Source organism: Cavia porcellus, unplaced genomic scaffold (genome assembly GCF_034190915.1).
Source record: "Cavia porcellus strain 051 isolate PalLab524CR breed Dunkin Hartley unplaced genomic scaffold, mCavPor4.1 scaffold_2, whole genome shotgun sequence".
NCBI classification, from domain to species: Eukaryota; Metazoa; Chordata; class Mammalia; order Rodentia; family Caviidae; genus Cavia; species Cavia porcellus.
This window is the reverse complement of record NW_026947485.1, coordinates 96,383,077-96,393,758: the sequence shown is the minus strand read 5'-3', so window position 1 is coordinate 96,393,758 and position 10,682 is coordinate 96,383,077. Positions and strand designations below refer to the sequence as shown.

The 10,682-nt window shown below is 45.3% G+C and overlaps 1 long non-coding RNA gene across 1 annotated transcript; it reads left to right on the top strand.

The window, feature by feature from the left end:
- Positions 1-2,348: 2,348 nt before the first annotated feature.
- Positions 2,349-7,068, top strand: LOC134472741 (uncharacterized). The gene is made up of 3 exons (XR_010042677.1): positions 2,349-2,398; positions 3,782-3,841; positions 6,567-7,068. It is a non-coding gene; the product is annotated as an uncharacterized LOC134472741 (long non-coding RNA).
- The last annotated feature ends 3,614 nt before the right edge of the window (positions 7,069-10,682 follow it).

Sequence of the window (10,682 nt, the reverse complement as noted above, 5' to 3'; positions counted from 1 at the left end):
CTCCAGGGATTTGGACTATTCAGCACCAAAACATGTTTAAAAGAAAGGGGGGTGGTGTCCACTTTGTCTCAGTTGTGCAGATAATTGCCAACCTGTTCCCAGTTTCTGGAGAATTGTGTCTGCCTAGAGATGGGATCCATGTCAGGAAGACATGATGTTCTCCACACAGCAGAAAGGTGCAAGGGCTCCCAGGTATATCTTGAAAGATTTCCAGAAGGTGATTTAAGAAAGACTAGGGATGGGAGTGAAAGCGTCTTACCAGGACCCATCTACACATCCAAGGACCGCATGTCTGATTTATCTCCAAGTCCCCAGTGCCCAAAGCAAGCGTCCATCGCTTGCTTTGAAATGCAGTAACCTAAACCTTCAAACTTGATCCTTAGTGCCACAGCTGAAGGTAAAGCTCAGAGCAAACCACAGGCCCAAGCCTTGGGTCTTGGGTGTTCTACAGCTTGACCCTGATCCTGTCTGTTCACAGAGATCTTCACCTGACCCCAAGAAACAGCCCCATGGATCCTTGTTGGAGGGCACATACTATGTCAGGCGCTGTATAATGCACATAGTTTAAATGGCCCCACACAGATGTATTTATATTTGAGTAGATTCTTTAGGGGAAGATATGATTAGCCCTTATATAAGCCTTGTAGAAGAACAACTGAGGCTCACCGGTTTGCCACTGCACAGGTCAGTAGAAAATAACAGAGCTGAAATTTGAACCCAGCTCTCCCTGCCCTGAAAGCCCAATACCCAATAGTCAGGCACATGGAAAGTCCTTGTCTTTTTGAGTTATGGTCACCCTATTGTGATTGCTGTCACTATATTCCTATGATGCTACTTGCCTCCATTGACACCCCACTTTTATCTAAGATGTCCCTATTCCGTAATAAGTTGTTTGTGTCCCATGCAAGGTTTTACGTTACAGGGGACCCCAGAGTTGCCCTTGTCATCTTCCCTTTTGTAATGTGCCCTTATATCAGTCAGCTTTCCTATTGCTGGGACGCAAGCGCTGATACCCAACAGTTTAAAGAGGAGAGGTTTAATTTGGTTCATGGAGGTAGATTCAGTTCATAGTCAATTGGCTCCGAGGCAGGCAGTATAGAAGGCAGTGGTGAACAAAGCTGCTTGGTTCATGGCAGCCAAGGAACAGAGCAGGGCACAAGTGCCAGAGAGGAATAAACGAGGAACCATTTACACTTTCCAAGGCCACACTTCCATGCCCCACCCAGACCCACCCAGGGTCATGCTCTCATCATCTGCTAGGTATTTTTTAATCCAGTGAAGTTGACATAGCAGAATTAATAGTCACAGCCTCAGGTTAACTGACTCAGACTCACTCCTGAAGCAGTGAGAGGATGGGATTGGGTCCACCAAACTGGAACCTCCTCTCTACAATGACCTTTCTAGCCTTTATACCTAGAACTCCCAAAGAAACATTCAAATAACAGTCACAGAACTTCTCCTCCTGGTACTGGTTATAACCATGAACGTCATATACAGAGGCCAACAGATGAGACTCACACTAAGGAACACTGACCCACAAAGTTTAAAAAGAGAGAAAAAACACTGTGTTGTGCACTGTGGAGTTTTCCCAATATGGACAGAAATGTAACATAATAAGGAGAGATCTGCTGACTTGTCACATGCAAGAGAGCAAAAGCACAAACATTGCTTTGACCTAATTTGTTCCATAACATCAAACAACAGCAGCAATAATGGTAAAAGACAAAGTTCACTTTGGGTGAGTTAACACAGGCCAGCCTTGAATTTTTTCTCAATCACTAATATGAATTATTTAGTGTTTCTAAAATTAGGGAGCATTTCCAATGCCAGTGGTAATGACTTTCCAGATGAACGTCTATCACAGTGGAAGACATTGGGCCAACTGGGTGCTGTAACCACGACCATATGTCACCAAGGCTCCCCTCTCCAGGGAACCACTACAAAGCTAGTTAGAATTAGATGAGAATAGACTGGTGCACTCTCTTTCACACCTGGGCATTGGTATGTCTGAGCCAATGTTTTATTGTTATTGACAAAGACACACATTGCCACTGGTCAGAGCAAGACCCTTGCTAGAAAGACCTCTCCTACAACACCAACATTACTACTGTGCGGTGTTGATGAATTCCCAACTTTCATCATAAAGCATCCTGAAGAACACTGCGTTCTCTCTTCTCCTGGGGATTCACATTGTACCTCAGCACTGCAAAAGCTTTGAGAAGCACTGCAGCGGAGAAATATCACACTGCCCACAATTTGGGAAACATTAAGTGGATGGCTCTCTGCAAAACTGACATTCTAGAATCACGGAAGCACTGTGATGTGTCTCTTCTGAAGGTGCTTTGTGATGTAGCTCTCCTAAGGCAGCACTCCGGTCCTGTGGAGCTATCTCCTCCTGGTAATCATTAGGCCTTCCTTGTTCTTGAGTGATTACAAAACTCTTGGAACTGTCTAACAAATAAAGGGTGCTTATTACTAGGGCATAAGGATTACTGGGTTAACTCACAATTCGTGATGAGGTCAAGAATCAGTACCTGGGGGCTAAATCTATGCTGAGTGCAAGTCTGGGAATAGAGGCTCTTTTTCAATTCCTCTTTGACTTTCTTTCCACTTGCACCTCTTTCTCCTCTCCATCATACCTTTTCCCATCCATCCAACCAGCCTGCCCCCTCATTTCGCATTCCCTTGATCCCTCCTCCCCACCCACACACAGCCCTTCAATCTAGGATGGGCCACATGGCTGCCAGCCGCCACAGCTGAGTCAGTCCTGAAGAGTGAGAAAGCATCTTTCTTCTCTCATCATGACATCAACCAAGGAGCAGGATCCTGTGGCATCAAGAGTCATAGATCCACTCCTGAGGATTTATCACTGATCCTGGCATGCTCTGTGGCCACTGGGTCACACACTTCCCCCTACGATCAGGAGGGGACAGCACACAGAAGTTGCCAGTTCACCAGCACTGCCAGAAGGGTTCCCAAAAAGAGCGAGGGTTGTCAGAAAAGGAGGGGGAAGGGAAAGACTCTAGGACATACACGAATCCTCCACCCATCCACAATAGGGAATGTTTAGCAATGAAGCTTTTGTGACATCTCACCACTTCAGTAACCTTAGTTTATTTAAGCCAGACAGCAAATGTCTTGAATGTGTGCAAATTTGACTATGTAAGGAATTCTGTTCTAAAATGTTAAAGGCATCTCTGTGTTGGAATAATTAATGGTCAGCTTGCATGGAAAATGGTCTGGGTGTGGAAAGCCCACCTGAGGACTGTTGCTGGAATGGCATAAAAGGAGAGCAGGAATGGAAGATCACTTACTGTTGATTCTCCTGGAGAAGCTTGCCCCAGCTGGTTTTCCTGATACGAACTCAGCTGTTCTCTCCTTGTTTGAGGAGCTCAGGTCCTTGCTGTGACCAGGATGGCTGTGGTTCTCTTTGCAGGAGCTCTGATCTTCATCTTGAGCATCGCTTCCTGGTTCCAGTGCAGCTCCTTCAGCCTGCTGGCTCAGATCCTTCACCCTATTGGCACAGACATTCTAGCTTCCACCACTGGCCTTTGGGTCTTCCCAGTGCAGATCCTTGATACAGACTTGCATGAGCCATTGCCATGGAATCTAGGCTCTCAGCTGGATTCTTTGGGTCCCTGGCATGTAGATGATTTCTAGCACTCTTCTGCATTTGACTTTTGGGTGAATATTATAAAATAATCCCATAAATTATGTGTCCTGTGTTAAATTCCCATGAAAACCACTGACTACAATAATATCAATTGTTTTGCTTCTACAGTCCACCCGGATCAGCAGCCATTCATCCAAATGAACTGTCCCTCTTCAGACACTGCCATTGGTGAGTATTTCTGTTCTGGAATAGGAGGATTTATGATCAAATTATCCATTCAGTGACACAGCACAGGACCCTGGAAATCACCATGTCTGTTCATGTTGCTGCAGAAGATGGTTCAATATTCAATTATTGCTTTTCCTGGAGTTTTGTCCACACCATGCCAAAACAGTTAGTTTAAAAGTGAAAAATTAGGTTCATCAAATAAAAGCACCATTTTCCAATGTGCTGGGGTGAAGGATTTTCAACCTAGCTCCCCATTGTGTTGGCATAGAGGTCTAAGAAGTTACCAGTCCCCTAAAGGAAAGGTAAGGTTACTCAGTAGGGAAGCCTGGGACTCCATTTGTGTGAATGAAGGTGATAAGTCACTCATGCTTAATTTCTCATTCTTATGGACTCAGTGCCATATAAGGGCTTTGTAGGTCATCTATATCCTAAAGAGGCTGATAACCTTCCCTAGAATGGAATGACTACCATGAATGAGGGCTAACGCACCTGCCAGGGCAAAGCAAGTAGACTGGGGAAGGGGGTTTGTGAGTCATTGTATCAATTCTCTCTCACAATAACTATGGCATCTACAAAGCTGGGGCCTCAGGTAGATGAGAAGTGATGTGAGGGCCGAACCTCGAAGGGTTGTGAGACCATCCAGGAGCAGGGAACTGCGGTCAGAGGAGGAAACAAGTGATTCCAGCAGAGAAAACAGGATGCAAAGCTTGTGGGATCATGAGTTCAAGAGAGCATGAATGCATTGGGTGGCTGCGTCACTGCCCTCGGTGCAGGAGTCCAGCCAGCAAAGGTCTTATCATGGTTATGGATGAGGGTACCAGATAGCATAGCCAGTCTGGAAATGGCAACACCTGTACCAAGAGCAAAAGTACCCACTGCCCCAAACTAACACCCCCCCTACTCCTCCTTGGGCTGATCAGCTGCCACGGTTCCTCCGTGTGACCTCTGCAGCAGCTTAGGCCTCTGGGAGTTTTTCACTTCACAGAAAAACAAGATCCCAAAAGAGACACTGAGCTTGCTCCTAATGTGGCCAGTCTGGACACACAGTCATTCTAATTTTAAACGCTAATGATCTGCATGAAAGCAGGGTTAGGTGGAATTCAGCAGTTACACATCCCAAAACACAGGTACAGCAAGATCTCTGTACTTCTGATTTTTTATTTTAACTGGCAATTAAACCCAAGGCCTCCTGCACTCTAGGCAAGTGTACTAGGCAAACACTCGACCACTGAGCCACAGCACTAGCCCTGCATTTTCAATCTGGAGAAGGTAGCCTATGTGGTTGCACTGAGATCATATCAGATCAGCCCCCGAGTATTCTCACAGTAACATTTTTATTAGTGAAGATCCCTGAGCACTAGGAAATGTGAGCTAGCAACTAGGAATTTAGAAATACTGAAATTACTCCTGTCTTCTCCCTTTACCTCCAACAATTTGACCTCTATGGCTTTCCAAATATCTGAGAGTCCCAGGCCAGGAGTCTCTCTGTGAGGCTGACACAAACATGACCACACATACCTGCCTATACCGGTCCAGGCCTTGCCCCACACAGCTCATTTCTCCCTCCCTTGCTATCTCCACCTGGGAGCACCTTAGGGGAAGGAACACCACAAAGGACCTAATGTGATGCTTTAAAAATCCTTTGTGAAAGGCACAAATGCATGAGCATTCCTCATGTACAGAGACGATTGTCTGTGTCTTTGCCTCTTGCATGTGTGATATGCTGTAGAGGCCTTAATGTATAAGGGGGCAGAATCTCTGTTGGCACACAGACCTGCCGTGACCGTGGAAGCAGGCCCTACCTTGCCTGTAGGTAAACCAAGCATGGTGGCATTTATTTCTTAGCTCTTGCTAAGAAGATGCCACTATAACATTGGGATTGTTATTGGCCTTGCAATGAGTGTGGTAAGGACTGTGGTCCATGATAGCTGGTTAGCAAGTGACTACCGAGGTCAATGTCCAGTCACTGGGAAAGTCACACTGTCCTTCCCCCAAAGTGGCACCATTGCTTATAAGAGTTACAAAGAGACTTTCATGTTAAGAAATGGATTTCTAAAGCAACTAAGTAAATCATTGTACACTATAATTATCCAGATAGGGATTTTCACCACTCAAGCCTAACTAGATAATTAAATAATTGCCAAACAGTTGGAATACTATATTGTACATATTTAAAGACAGTCTGCTATGTTAGAAGCTCTAGAATGTTAATTCCATACTCTACCGCTCAGTGAGTAGGGTAAGTATCTACAAGTCACCATTATTAGTTTGTTTTAAACCTTTGGTTCTGTTACCCTAGAATTGAAATTCTCCTCAAGAAAAAGAGTTGAAAAATCACTGAAGAGGTTTTTCAGGGATACTGGAGATGTGACAGTGCACTGGAGGAAAAGCAGAGAAAAGTCCAGGGTGCAGAGAGGGCACTATTCTCCTCGTGGCTGGGACTCCTTCCAGGCAGAAAGGGACTGAAGGAGGCACGGATACCCAAAAGTATCAAGTACATTCTGGAGATACAGCAGCCAGGTTCAGGAGTTTTAGAAAAGGCAAGATCATCTGGAAATCTTGAACTCAGCAACAGTCTTTGTGTGTCTACAAAGTCTGAGCAACAAGTAAGAAGAAATTGTGTCCTTTGCTTTGGTCAATTGACCCACGACTTTCCTACTTTGGGATTTTCCCTCGTTCTGCCCTCTTTGCCTGAGAGGTTCTCCCCATTATCTTCCTCTCCCAGGTCACCTTCACCTTCTATCTCATGTGTCACTTCCTTCGCTGTTCCCTGAGGACTTCGGCAAGTGTGCAGAGGAGGAAATGAGAGGAACAAGACCCAGTGCAATGGCTTTGATTTTCAGTGCCCTCCAAAGAGCCACATGTTAAAGATTCCCAGCCCATCGTGCTATGGGGAAGTGGTGGAAGCTTTAAGAGATGGGGCCTAATGAGAGGTCTCCAGGTCACTAAGGGTCTGCCATTGAAGGGGTGGGGGCACCTCGGTGTCTTTCTATTGCTCTCTGACACGAGGTGAATAGTTTTGCTCTGCCATGCACTTCCAGCATGACATACTGTTGTGACAGGGCCAACTGATCACTCCAAAGCTGCAAGCCAGAATCTTTCCTCTTTATAAATTGATTGTCTCAGGTATTTGTTGCAATAACAAAAAGCTGACTGTTACACCTCACATCTGCTTTTGTAGCTCTCCCCATTCACCCATCATCTCAAAAGGAAGCTTACAAGCCCAGCATGTGCAGGGTTGAAATATGACTAAAACAGGAAAAATATAAGCAGCAAGTATTTTTAGAACAATTGCAAGTAGATGGCATCAGCTCCAACTAAATCAACCGAAGGCCTACAGGAAAGCCTTAGGGTTGCTCACAAGGCTTCCCTCCCACCTGTGAGCAAGCCGCCTTCCAGGTTCATGAACTTTCTAATTGGGAGCTAAGCAATAAACCATTCCTCAACAGAATGGAATGATCTGCGCCTTGATGACTGATTTCTGTGCTAATGCATCAGATCAGCAGCGCCGTCAATCTGAAACATTCACCCCTTTGGTGTTTTCAAATCTGTGAATGTTATGCTCACTAAGTTCACGTTGGAAGATGGCTCCCACCACCAGGCATGATTTGGTTTGAGGGAGGAGGAGTTCATTTTGTTTTGGCACTAGAGATTGAACTCCTTGAGCTAGATGTCCAGGACTTTTTTTTTCCATGACAGGATATCATGCCTGCTGTACTGATTCAGTTTTGATGTGAGAGCTGCTGTGACATCTGTCTACCCCACCCAGGTCTGGTGTCTGAGAGGAAAGGTTGTATACTGGCTTTCTGCCCAGAAAGCAGAGGCAGGCATCTTAAGTCAGCATGTTCTCCTGACTCCCAGGATCAGAGCCTACTTTGGCCCTCTGGCTCCTCTTTCAAGCTTAAGAGTCACAGACCAGTATACGGCAAGAAGGTGAAAGACACCCATGTCTCACTCTCTAGTAGTCACCTCCAGATCTTGCCCAGGCCTGGCCCAGGCCCATTGCCCACCCTGACCCGGAAGCTCTTTGTGACTCTTGTGGTTGTGTATAGATGTCCTAGGCTGTAGACCTGGCCTGAGCATTCAGCTTGGACTCTGGGCCCAGTGCTATCTATAAGCCCTGCTGAGTGGTACCCAGGATTTATTTCAAGATGTGTGCAAAAGCACGTTTACCATAGGTTTTCTTCTACGTCTCTCACAGCACCCATGAATCCTCCCGGGTGACCTTCTCTGTGCCTTTCTCTTGTCCTAATTCTGCCCCCTCCTTCATGCCAACAGTGGTGACAAAGGGATAAAAAAAATGTAGCAGCCACACCAAAACCTCGGACTCTAAAGAGGCATATTATTCAGGTCAATACACTTGAAAACTATATGAAAGCTTTTTACCCCAAAAAATCGTGCTTGAATTATGTTGAGAAAATCAACCATGTTCCCAAAGCCCTAGGTTCATTCATTTTGTTAATTGGTTTAGACAACTTTTATAATAATCTTTAAGTATGAAAATCGTTAGTGCCTATGAAGCCAGATTGCCACATCTATTGGCCACTTTTGGAATCATCCAGAGAAGCCAGACTCAGCGAGTTGCCAAATCGTGCCTCTTGATTACCATCTTCATCTTGTAACCCCAGCATGTGGGTTATGAGCAATAGTGGTGATTGTAGGAGAAGCTGATGAACCTCTTCTCCAAAGTTTCTGACTCAGTCTTCTCTGGGGTGAAGACACCTTTTTGATTTTGTGTATTAGAGACAAACAAACAAATTTTTCCAAATCAAGGGCTAGCTGATAAAGAAATGCCTGGCTTTCTTACTTCGTCTTTGGGGCTTATGTGGATATTATATTTGCATGGTAATGGCGCTGTGGCTGAGATGATTATACCTAAAGTCAGGACAATTTGGATGGTAATGACAGTAGTATAGGAACAGATACTCAGAAAAGAAAAAAAGTAGTAAACACATTTCCATGGGATTAGGTGAGCTTAGAGGTAGGGACTGACTTGCATTGCCATCTGCCCAGGCAGTGGGCATGCTGCACTGGCTGCTGGTCCACTGGCAGCTCGCAGTGTGACCTACTGCACTGCTCCTAGGTCCAGCTTCTATGACATATGGGATAGGCTTGAAAAACACAAGAGATGTTTGCCTCTTCACAACTCCATAGACTAAGACAGGAAGCACACATGTGGTCAGAAACTTAACACTACTTTTTCAACTCAGGTTAACCTTGCTATTTGATGATGTTTTTTTAAAAGAATGAAGATCCAGTTAACACAGAGCAAGCAGTGAAAATAATAATAGACTCATCCTAGGGCCATTCAGAAAGCAGCTGGAGGCCTGCCTACTGCTATCAGCCAGTTATTGATGAGTTCCAAGGAAAAGCAGAGAGCAGGAGCCAGAATGCAAAGAAGCAAAGCAGAGACCCTGAAGCAAGGGTAGAAAACAGACTGCTGCAGAGGTGGGTATGCTATGGACCTGAGGAACGTCTGAGCTTCTGAGACTATGCAAGCACTGGCTTCTCTGCAGTGTCTCCATTCCTACCCCATGCCCCCAGGCTTAAAATGAAGCTCTAGTACTCAAGGGGCCCTCAACCTCAAGCCCAGCCTTTCGTGTAATGAGCTGGCACTGTCTCTGTTGGTTCTGCTGATGGGCACAGAGCCCTGATGAAGCCTTCCCTAGCCTTCCAGAAAGGCAGAAAAGGGTCCAGGCTCACCCAGCCCCCGTAGTGTTGTCAGCCCCTGATGTAGTTTCATCAGCCTCCTGGAGGTGCAATCCAAGCTCGAGGCTTCTGCTCTCCAATCTGCGGTGCTTCATCCATCTCAAAGCCCAGAGCTGCCCAGCTGTGTTCCCAGCACAGAGCCCAGAGTGCCTGTAAGTGCCAAGGCCCACATGCGATCCTTTGCCTTTATCTTGTTAGCATAATGTGCAGCTTCATTAAACAGCCAGATGAATCATTTTGTAACTGAAGCTAATAAATTTAATTTTCAATTTTCTACTTTTTATAATAAAACATAGCCCTATTTTACCGAGAGGTCAAGAAGACTCCACATTGTCGTTTTGAGTTAGTATCAGTCCACAAGTATAAAATGGCAGATGAGGAAGGAGTTTCTTTCCCTCTCCTAATTGCACTACCATGTTGGGAATTCCTTGGAAGCTGAAACTGCTTCCCGGTTCTACAAAGAATGAAACTTATGGCCTGAAAGAGGATTCTTTTTTTTTTTTTTCTTTTCCTGTAACATGTTGTCATAGCTAACAGGGTGGCATTTGTCTATAATCCCAACACCCCGAAAGGCTAAGGCATTAAGATTGCCAAATCCTAGCCCAGTCTGAGAAATTTAGGAAATTATTCTTAAAAAAATGAAATGGAGTGCTGGAGATTGGAGCTCAGTCCAAAAGTCCTGGATTCAATCCTCAGTATGCAATCCCACAAAAAAAAAAAAAAAGAAAAGAAAAGAAAAGAAAAAGATGGCAGCATTGCTATAGGTCAATGCAAAGAACAAGAGTGACTCATAGAAAATAAACACTGCATAAAGTTGTTAAGGAAGTGTTATGGTATCAATTAGATGTAGGACTATAAGCGACTCAGTCTGTCTTGGAGAGATTTCTCCCAGGAGTCCTGCTCCCTCTCAGTCAAGTGAGCAGGACTGATGATGTACAGCTCCTTCTCACTACTGCGTTACTAAGATGTGAGAGCCAGTGATGATCCAGTCCTTGAGACACCAACATGGGAAAGAAGGCTAATTAGGGTGGGACCTGCCCTCCTCCTCCCCCTCCCCTCTCCCCCAGTCCCCTTCTCCCATCCCCATCCCCATCCCCATCCCCACTGCATCCCAGATGAAGCTTTCCCGCAA